This window comes from Dendrobates tinctorius, unplaced genomic scaffold, assembly GCF_039654945.1.
Source record: "Dendrobates tinctorius isolate UK_male_01 unplaced genomic scaffold, ASM3965494v1 ptg000162l, whole genome shotgun sequence".
Lineage (NCBI taxonomy): Eukaryota > Metazoa > Chordata > Amphibia > Anura > Dendrobatidae > Dendrobates > Dendrobates tinctorius.
The window spans coordinates 61,621,662-61,641,644 of record NW_027361829.1 but is presented as its reverse complement, the minus strand read 5'-3'; positions in this window follow the sequence as shown (position 1 = coordinate 61,641,644).

Below are 19,983 nucleotides of genomic sequence, written 5' to 3'. Positions count from 1 at the left end.
CACATTCAAAATATATGTCTATACAGCATGAGGCAGGCTCAGACGGTTTTAGGCCCAGTATGGATTGCACGTCATTGCACAAAGGTTAGAAGGGGTACCGTATCCCCGGATAACATGTATGGATAGCGTACACATTCAAAATATATGTCTATACAGCATGAGGCAGGCTCAGACGGTGTTAGGCCCAGTATGGATTGCACGTCATTGCACAAAGGTTAGAAGGGGTACCGTATCCCCGGATAACATGTATGGATAGCGTACACATTCAAAATATATGTCTATACAGCATGAGGCAGGCTCAGACGGTATTAGGCCCAGTATGGATTGCACGTCATTGCACAAAGGTTAGAAAGGGTACCGTATCCCCGGATAACATGTATGGATAGCGTACACATTCAAAATATATGTCTATACATCAGGAGGCAGGCTCAGATGGTGTCAGGCACAGTATGGATTTGACGGCCCAGATTACACAGCGGAGGAGCAGGGAGAGGTAAAGATTGCAAATGCTGGGGCCCTGGCCAAGCAAGGGGGGCCCACTCGTGGGCGTCGGTACTGGCACTGGGCCCCTCATAGTACAGCGGTGTGTCTGACGGCGGGTGTGCACCACCACCATCAGAGACACTTGATTGCACTATGAGGGACCCTGTGCCAGTGCCCGCGCCCAAGAGTCGGCCTACCCACCTGTCCAGGGCAATGGCACTCGCACGGTGTCGTGCGCTAGGTGGTGACCCCGGCCATGGGGGGGAGGCAGCACAGTTAGGGAGTTTTAGAAAGTGGCATATGTTGATGTTGGACATTCAACTGATGCAAAAGGCGAAATAGGTGAAGTACCAGGAAGAGGTGGACCAAAGCAAGCCATTTTTCTGTCACCCTATGTGTCATCAGGGGAAGGTGGGACAAAATCCTTGGAAACCCATGCGTGGTTCATTTTAATGAAGGTTAGATCATCCACATTTTGGGTTGACAGACAGGTCCTTTTTTCTGTCAGGATTGATCCAGCTGCAATGAAGACTCTTTCCGATAGCACACTTGCAGCTGGGCAAGCGAGCTCCTGTAAGGCATATTGGGCCAATTCAGGCCAGGTGTCCAGTTTAGCGGCCCAATAGTCAAAGGGGAATGACCTGTGTGGGAGAACATCGATATGGGAGGAAAAGTAGTTTGTAACCATAGTTGACAACTGCTGTCTCCTGTCACTTTCCATCGATGCAGTATTACCAGTTGTGTGAGCGGTATTTGAAAAATCAGTCCACAACATTGTCATGAAACCCCTGTCTCCAGCGCCACTTCTGCTGTGTGCACCACGAACACCTCTGCCAAGCTGCCCCCGGCCCGTACGGCTCGTGTGAGAACCATCACCGCTGCTGTGTGCTGGGAATGCCTCAAGCAACCGATTTACCAGAGTTGCTTGTTTATTAGCCAATATTAGGTCAAGGTTCTCCTGTGGCATGATGTTTTGTAATTTGCCTTTATAGCGTGGATCCAGGATGCTGGCCAACCAGTAGTCGTCATCGTTCATCATTTTGGCAATGCGGGGGTCCCTTTTTAGGATCCGCAAGGCATAATCTGACATGTGGGCCAATGTTCCCGGTGTCAATGATGCACTGCGAGTGCTGGGTGGAGGAGCACTTTCTGGCAAATCCACATCCCTCCATTCACGCACAAACCCTGTACCAGACCTTGCCACGCCAACATTTTCACTTGCCCCACGAGATGCATCCTCCTCCCCTAAGTAATCATCCCCATCATCCTCCTCCTCCTCCTCTTCTTCCTCCACCTCGTCCAGGAGAGGTCCCTGAGCAAACAATGGCTGAATGTCATCAAGGATTCCCTCCTCCTCTTCCTCCTCATCAACATTGGCTGCAGACGCCTGCTCCTTAAGGTGCGTCAAAGTTTGCATGAGCAGACGCATAAGTGGGATGCTCATGCTTAGGATGGCGTCGTCTGCGCTTACCAGCCGTGTGCATTCCTCAAAACACTGAAGGACTTTACAAAGGTCTTTCAGCTTCGACCACTGCACGCCTGTCAACTCCATGTCTGCTCTCAAAGTGCCTGGCCGTGTATCCTCCCACAAATGCATTATGGCCTGCCTCTGCTCGCACAGCCGCTCCACCATGTGCAGGGTGGAGTTCCACCTTGTTGCAATGTCGATAATGAGGCGGTGGTTGGGAAGGTGGAGCAATCGCTGCAGCTTCTGCATACAAACGGAGTGTACAGGCGACCGGCGGATGTGCGCGCACAGTCTTCGCACCTTCTGGAGCAGGGCTGTTAACTCCGGATAATTTTTGAGGAAGCACTGCACCACCAGGTTCAAGGTGTGAGCCAAGCAAGGTATGTGGCTGAGTTTTGAAAGGGCTCTGGCTGCCACAAAATTACGGCCGTTATCACTAACTACCTTGCCTGCCTCAAGATGTACACTGCCCAGCCATGACTCAGTTTGTCGCTTCAAGTACTCGGCCAGCACCTCGGCGGTGTGTCTGTCGCCCAAACACATCATCTGCAACACAGCCTGCTGACGCTTTCCACTAGCTGCTCGATAGGGGGACACATCGTGTGCAACAGTGGCAGCTGCAGATGGAGTGCTCGTACGACTGCGCTCTGTGGACGAGCTGTCGCTTCTGGAGGAGGAGGAGGAGGAGGAGGGTCGAACGCCTACAGCCAACTGTTTCCTAGACCGTGGGCTAGGCAGCACTGTCCCACCACCGCTGTCCCCTGTGGACCCTGCATCCACCACATTAACCCAGTGCGCAGTGATGGACACGTAACGGCCCTGGCCATGCCGACTGGACCATGCATCAGTTGTGAGGTGCACCTTTCCGCTCACTGACTGCTTGAGTGCATGGACAATGCGGTCTTTCACATGATGGTGGAGGGCTGGGATGGCTTTGCGAGAGAAGAAGTGGCGACTGGGTAGGTCATAGCGTGGTACTGCATAGGCCATGAGTTCGCGGAAAGCTGTGCTTTCCACCAACCGAAAGGGCATCATCTCAAACGAGATTAGTTTGGCAATGTGGGCGTTCAAACCCAGTGTACGCGGATGAGAGACTGAGTACTTTCTTGACCTACTCATAGTGTCTGGGAGGGTGAGCTGGACTTGAGAGCTGCATATGGTGGAAGTAGCGGTGGACAGGGCGGACTGAGAGAGGGTTGATGATGGTGATGGAGTTGGTGTTCTTTCTGATGGCCTAGAATCAGTCTTTCGTCGATATAACAGTGGGATTCCCTGACTGCTGTGGCCTTGCAAAGACACCTCAACATTTGCTGCTGTGCTAACCGGTGGGCTTACAGTGGGGGAAACAATGTAGCGTTGCTGACTACCTTCGTTGTGATCAGTTGCACATGTGGCACTTGAGGTTTGGTGTTGTGTCCACGCTTGCAAGTGCATGCTGGTTAAATGTCTAAGCATGCAACTGGTATTCAAATTTTTCAGATTTTTCCCTCGGCTAAAGGTCTTTGCGCACTTCTTACAGATAACCTTGGCCTGATCATGAGGATTTTGTTCAAAAAAGTGCCACACTGCACTCTTCCTACTTTGGCAGACATTTTGCGGCCTAGCACGCTGTGATCTTTTGACCCTCTGGACAAGCTGTCCAGCAACTCTTTTGATGTTTGGAATCTGTCTTTGGAGTGCTCCGGGCCTGCCAGATAACAGCTGTTGCGATGTCGATGTCTGCTGTGGATGCTCCTCATCTGAGCTATTGGAAGCAGCACCCTCTTCCCCCAATGGATGCCAATCTGGGTCAACAACTGGGTCATCCATCACCTCCTCTTCTATGTCATGTGCACCTTTCTCTGTGTCACCGTGTATGGTGGTATAGTGTGCGGGAAGGGGCACCTGAGTCTCATCAGGGTCAAAATCTGGCTCTGTACACTGCGAGGACAATGTAGTGCTCTGAGTGAATGTACCAGCAGAATCATCCATCAGCGGCTGTGCATCAGTGCACTCCATGTCAGATTCATCTTGGCCTGGGTAATTCACCATTTCACTTGATAATCCAGGCATGGTATGTGAAAACAGCTCCATGGAGTAATCAGTAGTATGGCCTGCGTCATCCTTCATTCTTGGTTGGGGTGAAGGACACAAGGAAAGGTGTGGTTCATGAACATGAGCCTCCAATGACGACTCAGTGCTTTTACTTTTTACAACTGAAGAAGAGGAGGCGATAGAGCTGGAGGCTGAGTCAGCAATGTAAGACAAAACTTTTTCCTGATGCTCTGCCTTTAAAAGCGGTTTGCCAACTCCTAGAAAACTAAGCGTTCGAGGCCTTATGTAGACAGACGATAACGCAGGGTCAGCACCTCCTGCATTTGGTCCTATTTTGCTCTTGCCACTACCATCAGATCCACCACCAACACCATCATTACCAGCTGCCAACCCCCGCCCAATTCCAAGGCCTCTTCCACCAGCCTTCCTCATTTTTGGTAGAAATGTAGACAAAATCCAACAAACTATATAGTAATGTAAAACAAGGTACAAGGTGTCTATAGGACAGGGGAGTTTTAGAATTTCTGCACACACTTGTGGACAGTGGACACTTGTGGATTGTGTGCGTCCCACTGATATCTGAGCGCTATGTGACACGCTCGATGGCACAGCTGCCTGTGACCAAAGTGACGAGAGGATAATGGAGATTTTGAATCTCTGCGTACACTTGTGGACAGTGGACACTTGTGGATTGTGTGCGGCCCACTGATATCTGAGCGCTATGTGACACGCTCGATGGCACAGCTGCCTGTGACCAAAGTGACGAGAGGATAATGGAGATTTTGAATCTCTGCGTACACTTTTGGACACTGGACACTTGTGGATTGTGTGCGGCCCACTGATATCTGAGCGCTATGTGACACGCTCGATGGCACAGCTGCCTGTTACCAAAGTGACGAGAGGATAATGGAGATTTTGAATCTCTGCGTACACTTGTGGACAGTGGACACTTGTGGATTGTGTGCGGCCCACTGATATCTGAGCGCTATGTGACACGCTCGATGGCACAGCTGCCTGTGACCAAAGTGACGAGAGGATAATGGAGATTTTGAATCTCTGCATACACTTTTGGACACTGGACACTTGTGGATTGTGTGCGGCCCACTGATATCTGAGCGCTATGTGACACGCTCGATGGCACAGCTGCCTGTGACCAAAGTGACGAGAGGATAATGGAGATTTTGAATCTCTGCATAAACTTTTGGACACTGGACACTTGTGGATTTTGTGTAGCCCACTGATATCTGAGCGCTATGTGACACGCTCGATGGCACAGCTGCCTGTGACCAAAGTGACGAGAGGATAATGGAGATTTTGAATCTCTGCGTACACTTTTGGACACTGGACACTTGTGGATTGTGTGCGGCCCACTGACATCTGAGCGCTATGTGACACGCTCGATGGCACAGCTGCCTGTGACCAAAGAGACGAGAGGATAATGGAGATTTTGAATCTCTGCGTACACTTGTGGACAGTGGACACTTGTGGATTGTGTGCGGCCCACTGATATCTGAGCGCTATGTGACACGCTCGATGGCACAGCTGCCTGTGACCAAAGTGACGAGAGGATAATGGAGATTTTGAATCTCTGCGTACACTTTTGGACACTGGACACTTGTGGATTGTGTGCGGCCCACTGATATCTGAGCGCTATGTGACACGCTCGATGGCACAGCTGCCTGTGACCAAAGTGACGAGAGGATAATGGAGATTTTGAATCTCTGCGTACACTTTTGGACACTGGACACTTGTGGATTGTGTGCGGCCCACTGATATCTGAGCGCTATGTGAAACGCTCGATGGCACAGCTGCCTGTGACCAAAGTGACGAGAGGATAATGGAGATTTTGAATCTCTGCGTACACTTTTGGACACTGGACACTTGTGGATTGTGTGCGGCCCACTGATATCTGAGCGCTATGTGACACGCTCGATGGCACAGCTGCCTGTGACCAAAGTGACGAGACGATAATGGAGATTTTGAATCTCTGCGTACACTTTTGGACACTGGACACTTGTGGATTGTGTGCGGCCCACTGATATCTGAGCGCTATGTGACACGCTCGATGGCACAGCTGCCTGTGACCAAAGTGACGAGAGGATAATGGAGATTTTGAATCTCTGCGTACACTTGTGGACAGTGGACACTTGTGGATTGTGTGCGGCCCACTGATATCTGAGCGCTATGTGACACGCTCGATGGCACAGCTGCCTGTGACCAAAGTGACGAGAGGATAATGGAGATTTTGAATCTCTGCGTACACTTGTGGACAGTGGACACTTGTGGATTGTGTGCGGCCCACTGATATCTGAGCGCTATGTGACACGCTCGATGGCACAGCTGCCTGTGACCAAAGTGACGAGAGGATAATGGAGATTTTGAATCTCTGCGTACACTTTTGGACACTGGACACTTGTGGATTGTGTGCGGCCCACTGATATCTGAGCGCTATGTGACACGCTCGATGGCACAGCTGCCTGTGACCTAAGTGACGAGAGGATAATGGAGATTTTGAATCTCTGCGTACACTTGTGGACAGTGGACACTTGTGGATTGTGTGCGGCCCACTGATATCTGAGCGCTATGTGACACGCTCGATGGCACAGCTGCCTGTGACCAAAGTGACGAGAGGATAATGGAGATTTTGAATCTCTGCGTACACTTTTGGACACTGGACACTTGTGGATTGTGTGCGGCCCACTGATATCTGAGCGCTATGTGACACGCTCGATGGCACAGCTGCCTGTGACCAAAGTGACGAGAGGATAATGGAGATTATGAATCTCTGCGTACACTTTTGGACACTGGACACTTGTGGATTGTGTGCGGCCCACTGATATCTGAGCGCTATGTGACACGCTCGATGGCACAGCTGCCTGTGACCAAAGTGACGAGAGGATAATGGAGATTTTGAATCTCTGCGTACACTTTTGGACACTGGACACTTGTGGATTGTGTGCGGCCCACTGATATCTGAGCGCTATGTGACACGCTCGATGGCACAGCTGCCTGTGACCAAAGTGACGAGAGGATAATGGAGATTTTGAATCTCTGCGTACACTTGTGGACAGTGGACACTTGTGGATTGTGTGCGGCCCACTGATATCTGAGCGCTATGTGACACGCTCGATGGCACAGCTGCCTGTGACCAAAGTGACGAGAGGATAATGGAGATTTTGAATCTCTGCGTACACTTTTGGACACTGGACACTTGTGGATTGTGTGCGGCCCACTGATATCTGAGCGCTATGTGACACGCTCGATGGCACAGCTGCCTGTGACCAAAGTGACGAGAGGATAATGGAGATTTTGAATCTCTGCGTACACTTTTGGACACTGGACACTTGTGGATTGTGTGCGGCCCACTGATATCTGAGCGCTATGTGACACGCTCGATGGCACAGCTGCCTGTGACCAAAGTGACGAGAGGATAATGGAGATTTTGAATCTCTGCGTACACTTTTGGACACTGGACACTTGTGGATTGTGTGCGGCCCACTGATATCTGAGCGCTATGTGACACGCTCGATGGCACAGCTGCCTGTGACCAAAGTGACGAGAGGATAATGGAGATTTTGAATCTCTGCGTACACTTTTGGACACTGGACACTTGTGGATTGTGTGCGGCCCACTGATATCTGAGCGCTATGTGACACGCTCGATGGCACAGCTGCCTGTGACCAAAGTGACGAGAGGATAATGGAGATTTTGAATCTCTGCGTACACTTGTGGACAGTGGACACTTGTGGATTGTGTGCGGCCCACTGATATCTGAGCGCTATGTGACACGCTCGATGGCACAGCTGCCTGTGACCAAAGTGACGAGAGGATAATGGAGATTTTGAATCTCTGCGTACACTTTTGGACACTGGACACTTGTGGATTGTGTGCGGCCCACTGATATCTGAGCGCTATGTGACACGCTCGATGGTACAGCTGCCTGTGACCAAAGTGACGAGAGGATAATGGAGATTTTGAATCTCTGCATACACTTTTGGACACTGGACACTTGTGGATTGTGTGCGGCCCACTGATATCTGAGCGCTATGTGACACGCTCGATGGCACAGCTGCCTGTGACCAAAGTGACGAGAGGATAATGGAGATTTTGAATCTCTGCGTACACTTTTGGACACTGGACACTTGTGGATTGTGTGCGGCCCACTGATATCTGAGCGCTATGTGACACGCTCGATGGCACAGCTGCCTGTGACCAAAGTGACGAGAGGATAATGGAGATTTTGAATCTCTGCGTACACTTTTGGACACTGGACACTTGTGGATTGTGTGCGGCCCACTGATATCTGAGCGCTATGTGACACGCTCGATGGCACAGCTGCCTGTGACCAAAGTGACGAGAGGATAATGGAGATTTTGAATCTCTGCGTACACTTGTGGACAGTGGACACTTGTGGATTGTGTGCGGCCCACTGATATCTGAGCGCTATGTGACACGCTCGATGGCACAGCTGCCTGTGACCAAAGTGACGAGAGGATAATGGAGATTTTGAATCTCTGCGTACACTTTTGGACACTGGACACTTGTGGATTGTGTGCGGCCCACTGATATCTGAGCGCTATGTGACACGCTCGATGGCACAGCTGCCTGTGACCAAAGTGACGAGAGGATAATGGAGATTTTGAATCTCTGCGTACACTTGTGGACAGTGGACACTTGTGGATTGTGTGCGGCCCACTGATATCTGAGCGCTATGTGACACGCTCGATGGCACAGCTGCCTGTGACCAAAGTGACGAGAGGATAATGGAGATTTTGAATCTCTGCGTACACTTTTGGACACTGGACACTTGTGGATTGTGTGCGGCCCACTGATATCTGAGCGCTATGTGACACGCTCGATGGCACAGCTGCCTGTGACCAAAGTGACGAGAGGATAATGGAGATTTTGAATCTCTGCGTACACTTTTGGACACTGGACACTTGTGGATTGTGTGCGGCCCACTGATATCTGAGCGCTATGTGACACGCTCGATGGCACAGCTGCCTGTGACCAAAGTGACGAGAGGATAATGGAGATTTTGAATCTCTGCGTACACTTGTGGACAGTGGACACTTGTGGATTGTGTGCGGCCCACTGATATCAGAGCGCTATGTGACACGCTCGATGGCACAGCTGCCTGTGACCAAAGTGACGAGAGGATAATGGAGATTTTGAATCTCTGCGTACACTTTTGGACACTGGACACTTGTGGATTGTGTGCGGCCCACTGATATCTGTGCGCTATGTGACACGCTCGATGGCACAGCTGCCTGTGACCAAAGTGACGAGAGGATAATGGAGATTTTGAATCTCTGCGTACACTTTTGGACACTGGACACTTGTGGATTGTGTGCGGCCCACTGATATCTGAGCGCTATGTGACACGCTCGATGGCACAGCTGCCTGTGACCAAAGTGACGAGAGGATAATGGAGATTTTGAATCTCTGCGTACACTTTTGGACACTGGACACTTGTGGATTGTGTGCGGCCCACTGATATCTGAGTGCTATGTGACACGCTCGATGGCACAGCTGCCTGTGACCAAAGTGACGAGAGGATAATGGAGATTTTGAATCTCTGCGTACACTTGTGGACAGTGGACACTTGTGGATTGTGTGCGGCCCACTGATATCTGAGCGCTATGTGACACGCTCGATGGCACAGCTGCCTGTGACCAAAGTGACGAGAGGATAATGGAGATTTTGAATCTCTGAGTACACTTTTGGACACTGGACACTTGTGGATTGTGTGCGGCCCACTGATATCTGAGCGCTATGTGACACGCTCGATGGCACAGCTGCCTGTGACCAAAGTGACGAGAGGATAATGGAGATTTTGAATCTCTGCGTACACTTTTGGACACTGGACACTTGTGGATTGTGTGCGGCCCACTGATATCTGAGCGCTATGTGACACGCTCGATGGCACAGCTGCCTGTGACCAAAGTGACGAGAGGATAATGGAGATTTTGAATCTCTGCGTACACTTGTGGACAGTGGACACTTGTGGATTGTGTGCGGCCCACTGATATCTGAGCGCTATGTGACACGCTCGATGGCACAGCTGCCTGTGACCAAAGTGATGAGAGTATAAGGGAGATTGGATTGCTTTTAAAAAAGCAGTTTGCGGAGCAGTGGGTAAACAGCAATGCCAGCGTTTCAGGAAGCCTTAGAAGGCAGCCCAACAACCAACACCACTGATACACCACAATATAGCCTCCCCTTGCACTGCACACACAGTGACTTGTGTGTTGTGCAGGCCAAATCGCTAGCAGCAGAAGCAGTTTTTTTGTCTTCTTCCCTGCCTAACGCTCTCCCTACAGAATCAGCAGCAACCTCTCCCTATATTAAGATCGGCATAAGTAAGATGGCGGTCGGCGTGCACGCCCTTTTATACCCCCTGTGACGCCCACCAAAGCAAGCCAATCACTTGCATGCCCTTCTGAAAGATGGTGGTGACCCGTGCCTATGTCATCACGTTGCCCACAGTGTCCGTGGATCCTGATTGGCTGAAAAAGAGCGCAAAACAAACTTTTGAAATGCGACTTTGGCGCGTAAGTCGCCGACCTCGTGGCCGACCCCATCCTAGGGTCGGGTTTCGTTTCATGAAACCCGACTTTGCCAAAAGTCGGCGACTTTTGAATTTTTTCGACCCGTTTCGCTCAACTCTAGCTACGGGTATTGGAAAATAGCGCAATTTTTTTAACAAAGTTTGGAATTTTTTTACCACTTAGATAAAAAAGAGTTTAGACATTTTTGATGTCTATGGACTCATAATGACCTGGATAATCATGATGGCAGGTCAGTTTTAGCATTTAATGAACATAGCAAAAAAAGCCAAGTGTGGGATTGCACTGTTTAAACAAGCCTTTACATGGCCATATTCAGGGAAAAATATAAGAGTTATGGCTCTGGGAAAAAGGGAACGAAAAACAAAAAATGCAAAACTGAGAAAATCTCCAAGGGTTAAGGGGTTAATGTTAATTTTCAGCTGCAATTTTTAGTACCAGAAAAGCCTATGAGATTTCAAAAATCTCAGGCACACGCATTTCTTTTTTTTATCATCGGTATTTTGTGCTTTCCATGTTTTTTTCTACATAGAGCATGTCAGTTCTTTCAGCGATTTTTCAGCATTTTTCACCCATGAACTTGAATGGGTGGTGAAAAACGCTGAAAAAAGCAACAAAAACGCAGGTATCAGGTTTTGATGCATTTTTTGTGCCAAAACCTGATTCTATGGAATAGGGCTTTTTTCAAAACTAAACTTTATCAGTATGCATAAGAGACAAATCTAGCATGCCACAACCGCTGCAAAAAGCACACAAAAAACACAGCAAAATGCTGCAAAAAAACTCAGGAAGAACATGCTTTTTTCTGCAGTTTCTCTCCTGCCAACAGATCAGGTTTTTCTGCAGAAAAAAAGCTGAAAAAACAGCTAGTGTGAACTTACTCTAAAGAGCAGAAAGTGGATTGTAAAGGGTCAAGAAGAGTGTTATCTGAGAGATAGTGGGTTAAACAAGAGTCAACCAATTGTTCCAGAAGTTTAGAGATCAAGGCAAAATTACAGACAGGTCTCTAGTTAGCAGAACAGTTCTGGTCAAGAGATGTTTTTCTTAGTAAAAGGGTTATAGCTAGAGATGAGCGAACATCATGGGCTCCCTCCTTATTTGGCAAGCTACAGCGCTTACTGAAGAAGCTGCATCAGGAGCCCGGATACCTGGAGCGCTCCCAATGATCAGCTTTTCTGCGCCGCAGCTGCATGTGTCGTGGCTGTGTGACAGTCACAATACATGCATGGAGAGATGTTTGCCCATCTCTAGTTATAGCGGTGTTTTTGAATGAACAAAGAAGGATACCATAAGAAAGAGAGAGGCTAAATATTTTGTTTAGGTGGGTGGTGAAAGCTGGGGAGAGAGACTGCCTAATGTAGATGTGAGTGAAAAAGGTCTCTGATGCAGGTAGGATGAGAAGATGTGAGGAGTCTGGTAACTTCTTCCATAACAGGTTCAAAGGTTGAAAATGAGCTTGAAATGCGAGAGGGAAGGGGACCCAGGGTCTGAGGGGATTGTGTAAAAATATCGATATAGTTGATTTTTTTGTTAAGAAATAAGAGGCCAGTACGTCAACGCCGAGCTGATGATGGGGGCCTGTAGGTTAGGGCTGAGAAGGGAGTTGGAAGAGAGTTGGGAGCTGGATTTCATTGTTCATTCTATTTTAAGCCAGGGAAGTTTAAAGTATTTTGAGAACCACAGATTAGCAGATTTAATTATAAAAGCTTGATGATAGTTTGAGATGTTTGGGACTGCTTAGCCTCTCATTTATTTTATTTCTGAAAAGGAGACTTCTAGCAAGTCTTGGTAGTTTATATTTCCATAAGAACCTAAAGGGATAGGAATTATTATTTTAAACCAATAGTGGGGACAGGAATGTGGATACTTCTGAGTATATAGAGACTTTTGTAGGAATATTCATTTTGCAAAGGATGCTTCTACTAAATCAGGAATTGACATGATTTTCTAAGAATTTTAATTCTGCCATGATCGGTGAGAATGGAGAGGAGACATTAGTTTTGATAAAGTTAGAGATAAGGTTGGTTATTTTGATTTTTAGGTAAGAGATTTCTGAAGTTTCCCTTCAAGAGACTAAATTTTTCTAGGGTTGCTCTCTGCTTCCCTGATGCAATCCATTAGTTCAGATTTTTTTTCTTTTTCTTTTTTAAAGATGTGTGGATGTTCCAAAGTATGAAGGGCTTTATGTCGCAAAGGTAGTTTTCTTTAACCCCTTCCTGACATCTGACGTACTATCCCGTCCATGGGACCCGGGCCCCTATGCCCATGGATGGGATAGTATGTCATAGCAATCATTGGCGCTCACGGGGGGCTGATTATCACAGCTGACACCCGGCACTATGTGTCAGGGATGGTCACGGACCACCCCCGGCACGTTAACCCCTGGCACACTGTGATCAAACACGATCGAAGTACCGGGATTAAGGGAAGCATCGGCAGGGAGGGGGCTCACTTCATGCTTCACTGAGACCCCCGCAGCAGTGCGAAGTGCAGTGCTGCTGTGGGGGGTCTCCTTTCCTGCAGGTCCCTGGAACCAATATGGTGGCGGGGACCTTCGGGGGCCTGCAGGGAACCGGCTTCCTCACTGACTGCAGAGCGCAGGCATGAGGAAGCCTGCTGCAGTGCCTGTTTCAGATCGCTGATTTGTCACAGCGATCTGTGATGTGTCAGATCAGCGATCTCACACATGACAGTGACGTCTCCTCTGGGACAATGTAATAAAGTTAAAAAAAAGTGTAAAAATAATTTATAAAAAATTGCTAAATAAATTAAAAAAAATATATTCCCTAATAAATTCATTTTTTGGAAATAAAAAAAAAATAATGAAAGTACACATATTTAGTACCGCCGCATCCGTTAGAACCCGCCCCATAAAACTGTCCTATTAGTTAACTCCTTTAGCGAATCCCTTGAAAAATAAAAATAAAAAAACAAAGCAAAAAATAATGCTTTAATATCATACCGCCGAACAAAAAGTGTAATAACGCACGATCAAAAAGACAGATATAAATATCCAAGGTACCGCTGAAAACGTCATCTTGTCCCGCAAAAACTAAACCACCAAACAGCATAATCAGTGAAAAAATAAAAAAGTTATAGCTCGCAGAATAAAGCAATGCAAAAATAATTATTTTTTTATATAAAATTGTTTTCATTGCATTAAAGCGCCAAAACATAAAAAAAGACATAAATGAGGTATCGCTGTAATCGAACTTACCAGAAGAATAAAACTGCTATATCAATTTTACCGCACACAGAACGGTGTAAACGCATCCACCAAAAGAAATTCTTGAAATGCTGGTTTTTGCTCATTCTGCGTCCCAAACATCAGAATAGAAAGCGATAAAAAATGTCACATGCCTGAAAATGGTCCCAATAAAAACGTCAACTCGTCTCGCAAAAAATAAGACCTCACATGACTCAGTGGGTCAAAATATGGAAAAATTATAGCTCTCAAAATGTGGTGATGCAAAAAGTATTTTTACAATAAAAAGCGTCTTTTAGTGTATGACAGCTGCAAAAACATAAAAACCTATCATAAATAGTACATCAAACCCCCTTTATCACCCTATTATTTAGGGAAAAATAATAAAATAAAAAAATGTATTTATTTGCATTTTCCCATTAGGGTTAGGGTTAGGGCTAGGGTTAGAGTTAGGGCTATTGTTAGGGCTAGGGCTAGGGTTAGGACTAAGTTTAGGGATATGGCTAGGGTTAGGATTAGGGCTAGGGTTAGGGCTGAGATTAGGGTTAGGGATGGAGTTAGAATTGGGGGGTTTCCACTGTTTGGGCACATCAGGTGCTCTCCAAACGCAACATGGCGTCTGATCTCAGTTCCAGTCAATTCTGCATTGAAAAAGTCAAATGGTGCTCCTTCCCTTCCAAGCTCTGCCATGCACCCAAACAGTGTTTTACCCCCACATACGGGGTATCATCCTACTCAGGACAAACTGCAAAACAACTTTTGGGGTCCAATTTCTCCTGTTACCCTTAGGAAAATAAAAAATTGGGGGCAAAAATATCATTTTTGTGGAAAAAAATATGATTTTTTTATTTTCACGCCCGGGACTTATAAACTTCTGTGAAGCACTTGGGGGTTCAAAGTGCTCACCACACATCTAGATAAGCTCCTTGGGGGGTCTAGTTTCCAAATTGGGGTCACTTGTGGGAAGTTTCAACAGTTTAGGCACATCAGAGGCTCTCCAAACGCGACATGACACCCGCAGACCATTCCATCAAAGTCTGCATTCCAAAACGTCACTACTTCCCTTCCGAGCCCAGACGTGTGCCCATACAGTAGTTTTTTCCCACATATGGTGTATCAGCGTACTCAGAACAAATTGTACAACACATTTTGGGGGTCCAATTTCTCCTGTTACTCTTGGGAAAATGACAAAATTGGGGACTAAAAGATCATGTTTGTGGAAAGAAAAATATTTTTTTATTTTCATGGGCGTTATAAACTTCTGTGAAGCACTGGGGGATTCAAAGTGCTCACCACACATCTAGATAAGTTCCTTGGGGGTCTAGTTTCCAAAATGGTGTCATTTTTGGGGGGTTTCCACTGTTTTGGTACATCAGGGGCTTTCCAAACGCGACATGATGTCCGATCTCAATTACAGCCAAAAACGTCAAATGGCGCTGCTTCCCTTCCGAGCTCTGCCATGCGCCCAAATAGTCATTTACACCTACATATGGGGTATCAGCATACTCAGGACAAATTGCACAATAACATTTAGGGTCCTGTTACCTTTGGGAAAATAAAAATTGGGGGTGAAAAGATCATTTTTGTACGGCTGTACGTTATAAACTTCTGTGAAGCCCTTGAGGGTTCAAAGTTCTCACCAAATATCTAGATAAGTTCCTTGGGGGTTCTAGTTTCCAAAATAGGGTCACTTGTGGGGGGTTTCCACTGTTTAGGCACATCAGGGGCTCTCCAAATGTGACATGGCGTGCCATCTGAATTCCAGACAATTTTGCATTGAAAAAGTCAAATGGCGCTCCTTCCCTTCTGAGCTCTGCCATGTGACGAAACAGAGGTTCTCCCCACATATCAGGTATCAGCGTACTCAGGACAAATTGCACAATAACTTTTGCAGTCCAATTTCTCCTGTTACCCTTGGTAAAATAAAAAAATTGGACCTGAAGTCATTTTTTTGTGAAAAAAGTTAAATGTTCATTTGTTTTAAACATTCAAAAAATTCCTGTGAAGCACCTGAAGGGTTAATAAACTTCTTGAATGTGGTTTTGAGCACCTTGAGGGGTGCAGTTTTTAGAATGGCATCAGTTTTGGGTATTCTCTATCATATAGACTCCTCAAAGTGACTTCAAATGTGATGTGGTCCGTAAAATTAAAATGATGTTGCAAAAATGAGAAATCGCTGGTCAACTTTTAACCCTTATAACTTCCTAACAAAAAAATATTTTGGTTCCAAAATTGTGCTGATGTAAAGTAAACATATGTAAAATGTTACTTATTAAGTTTTTTGTGTGCCATATTTTTATGATTTAAGGGCATAAAAATTTAAATTTGGAAAATTGCAAAATTTTCAAAATTGTCACCATATTTCCATTTTTTTCACAAATAAACGCAAGTTATATCAATTAAATTTTACCACTAACATGAAGTACAATATGTCATGAGAAAACAATGTCAGAATCACCACGATCCATGGAAGCATTTCAGAGTTATTACCTCATAAAGGGACAGTGGTCGCAATTGTAAAAATTGGCCCGGTCATGGACGTGCAAACCACCCTTGGGGGTAAAGGGGTTAAAGTTGTTTGTGAGAGAAGAGAAAATATCCCTTGTAATAGTTCACATTTGAAACAGCAAAGAGTTATTTTTCCAAATTCTTTTAGGGGATTGTGAGCAAAAAGATTTGATGTCAATAATAATTGTGGCATGACTGGATCATCTGGATAGATTTTATTCAGGAAACAGATGTCTGTTAAGCAGAGGTCTATTCTTGGGAAGGATCTGTGTTTAGCAGAGTAAAAGGAGTACTCCTTAGATGCCACATTAAAGCAATGGGAGGTTTCATTGTGTCTTTCTTTGGACAGCCAGTTAGCTAAAGTGGTGGTAAATTTGGCAGTGGTTGAGGTGGAGTCTCATTCTGGGGCAAGGATTAAGTTTAAGTCGACTACCATGAGGAGTTTTTAGTATTTTTTAATTTGTTTTTCAGGAGTGGTTCAGTAAATGAAATACTTTGCTGCATTCATGCAAACAGCTTCTGATTCATGCTGTCTGTGGTTTAGGAAACATGAATTGAGTAACAAGTTCATTTTAAATCAAACTATGTGAAGTATATATTCTCAACAATATATAAAGATTAATAATTTGTCAAATAAAGTTGAAGCTAGAAGTTTACATGCACTATATGAAATTGTATGCAAGGATTACCCAGGCTTGTGCAAGACCACAATTCTCTTCCTGATATCTTTGCTGATTTTTTCAGACGTTCCGATGATGCCACACAAAGAAGCAGTGTGTTTCAGGTGTGCATTGAAATACATCCACAGGTGTGTCTCTAATTAACTGAAGCAAAACAGAAGCCGCGGAGACACCATCACATGTTTCTCAATGCAAGCAATGACTAGCCAGGTCTTTCCCTGTAAAGGAACAACCACGGGAAGGGCAGTCTCCAATGAAGGAAACCACCTATGCCAAAACATTGAATCCATCCACAGACAGCTGTTTCGGGGTATTTGCCCCTCATCAGTGTGGAGTAGGAAACTGGCTAGTAGGAGCAATGCTTAGTAGAAGACTGTGTAAAATGAGGATGACTGACCTCATGGAGATCAACATCCAACACTGCAGAGACACCATCACGTGTTTCTCAACGCATTGATTCTAGAGCACTGCCCCCATCCCTTATGGGAAATATGCAAAATATGCAAAACAGAAGCCGCGGAGACACCATCACATGTTTCTCAATGCAAGCAATGACTAGCCAGGTCTTTCCCTGGGAAGGAACAACCACAGGAAGGGCAGTCTCCAATGAAGGAAACCACCTATGCCAAAACATGGTATCCATCCACAGACAGCTGTTTCTGGGTATTTGCCCCTCATCAGTGTGGAGTAGGAAAGTGGCTAGTAGGAGCAATGCCTAGTAGAAGACTGTGTAAAATGAGGATGATTGACCTCATAGAGAACAACATCCAACACTGCGGAGACACCATCACGTGTTTCTCAACGCAGTGATTCTAGAGCACTACCCCCATCCCTTATGGGAAATATGCAAAATATGCAAAACAGAAGCCGCGGAGACACCATCACATGTTTCTCAATGCAAGCAATGACTATCCAGGTCTTTCCCCGGGAAGGAACAACCACGGGAAGGGCAGTCTCCAATGAAGGAAACCACCTATGCCAAAACATAGTATCCATCCACAGATTTCTTCAGGTCCAATTTTTTTTTTATTTTACTCAGGGTAATAGGAGAAATTGGACTGCAAAAGTTATTGTGCAATTTCTCCTGAGTACGCTGATACCTGATATGTGGGGGGGACCACTGTTTTGGCGCATGGCAGAGCTCAGAAGGGAAAGAGCTCCGTTTGACTTTTTCAATGCAAAATCGGCTGAAATTCAGATCGGACGCCATGTCACGTTTGGAGAGCCCCTGATGTGCCTAAACAGTGGAAACCCCCCACAAGTGACCCCATTTTGGAAACTAGACCCCACAAGGAACTTATCTAGATATGTGGTGAGAACTTTGAACCCACAAGGGCTTCACTGAAGTTTAAAACGTACAGCCGCACAATTAAAAAAATCATATTTTTTCCACAAAAATGATCTTTTCACCCCCAATTTTTATTTTCTTTATTTTTCCCAATTTGTCCTGAGTACGCTGATACCCCACATGTGGGGGTAAACCACTATTTGGGTGCATGGCAGAGCTCGGAAAGGAAGCAGCGCCATTTTACTTTTTTGGCTGGAAGTGGGATTGGATGCCATGTCGCGTTTGGAAAGCCCCTGATGTGCCAAAACAGTGGAAACCCCCCACAAATGACATGATTTTGGAAACTAGATCCCCCAAGGAACTTATCAAGATGTATGGTGAGCACATTGAACCCCCAAGGGCTTCACAGAAGTTTATAATGCCCGGGCATGAAAATAAAAAAATTGTATTTTTTCCTCAAGCATGATCTTTTAGTCCCCAATTTTTTTTATTTTCCCAAGGGTAACAGGAGACATTGGACCTCAAAAGTTGTTGTCCAATTTGTCCTGAGTACGATGATACCCCATATGTTGGAGAATACTACTGTATGGGCACACGTCGGGGCTCGTAAGGGAAGAAGTGACGTTTTGGAATGCCGACTTTGATGGAATGGTCTGCGGGTGTGATGTTGCCTTTGGAAAGTCCCTGATGTACCTAAACAGTGGAAACCCCCCACAAGTGACACCATTTTGGAAACTTGACCCCCTAATGAACTCATATAGATGTGTGGTGAGCACTTTGAACACCCCCAGTGCTCAACAGAAGTTTATAACGCCCGGGCGTGAAAATAAAAATTCTTATTTTTTTCCACAAACATGATCTTTTAGTCCCCAATTTTTTTATTTTCCCAAGGGTAACAGGAGAAGTTCGACCCCAAAAGTTGTTGTTCAATTTGTCCTGAGTATGCTAATACCCCATATGTTGGAGAAAACTACTGAATGGGCACACGTCAGGGCTCAGAAGGGAAGTAGTGACGTTTTGGAATGCAGACTTTGATGGAATGGTCTGCGGGTGTCATATCGCATTTGGAGAGCCCCTAATGTGCCTAAACTGTTGAAACTACCCACAAGTGACCCCATTTTGGAAGCTAGACCCCCCACGAAACTTACCTAGATGTGTGGTAAGTAGAGTTGAGCGAAACGGGTCGAAAAAATTCAAAAGTCGCCGACTTTTGGCAAAGTCGGGTTTCATGAAACGAAACCCGACCCTAGGATGAGGTCGGCCACGAGGTCGGTGACTTACGCGCCAAAGTCGCGTTTCAAAAGTTTGTTTTGCGCTCTTTTTCAGCCAATCAGGATCCACGGACACTGTGGGCAACGTGATGACATAGGCACGGGTCACCACCGTCTTTCAGAAGGGCATGCAAGTGATTGGCTTGCTTTGGTGGGCGTCACAGGGGGTATAAAAGGGCGTGCACGCCGACCGCCATCTTACTTCTGCCGATCTTAGTATAGGGAGAGGTTGCTGCTGATTCTGTAGGGAGAGCGTTAGGCAGGGAAAAAGACAAAAAAACTGCTTCTGCTGCTAGCGATTTGGCCTGCACAACACACCAGTCACTGTGTGTGCAGTGCAAGGGGAGGCTATATAGTGGTGTATCAGTGGTGTTGGTTGTTGGGCTGCCTTTTAAGGCTTCCTGACAGGCCGGCATTGCTGTTTACCCACTGCTCCGCAAACTGCTTTTTTAAAAGCAATCCCAATTTTTTTTTTTT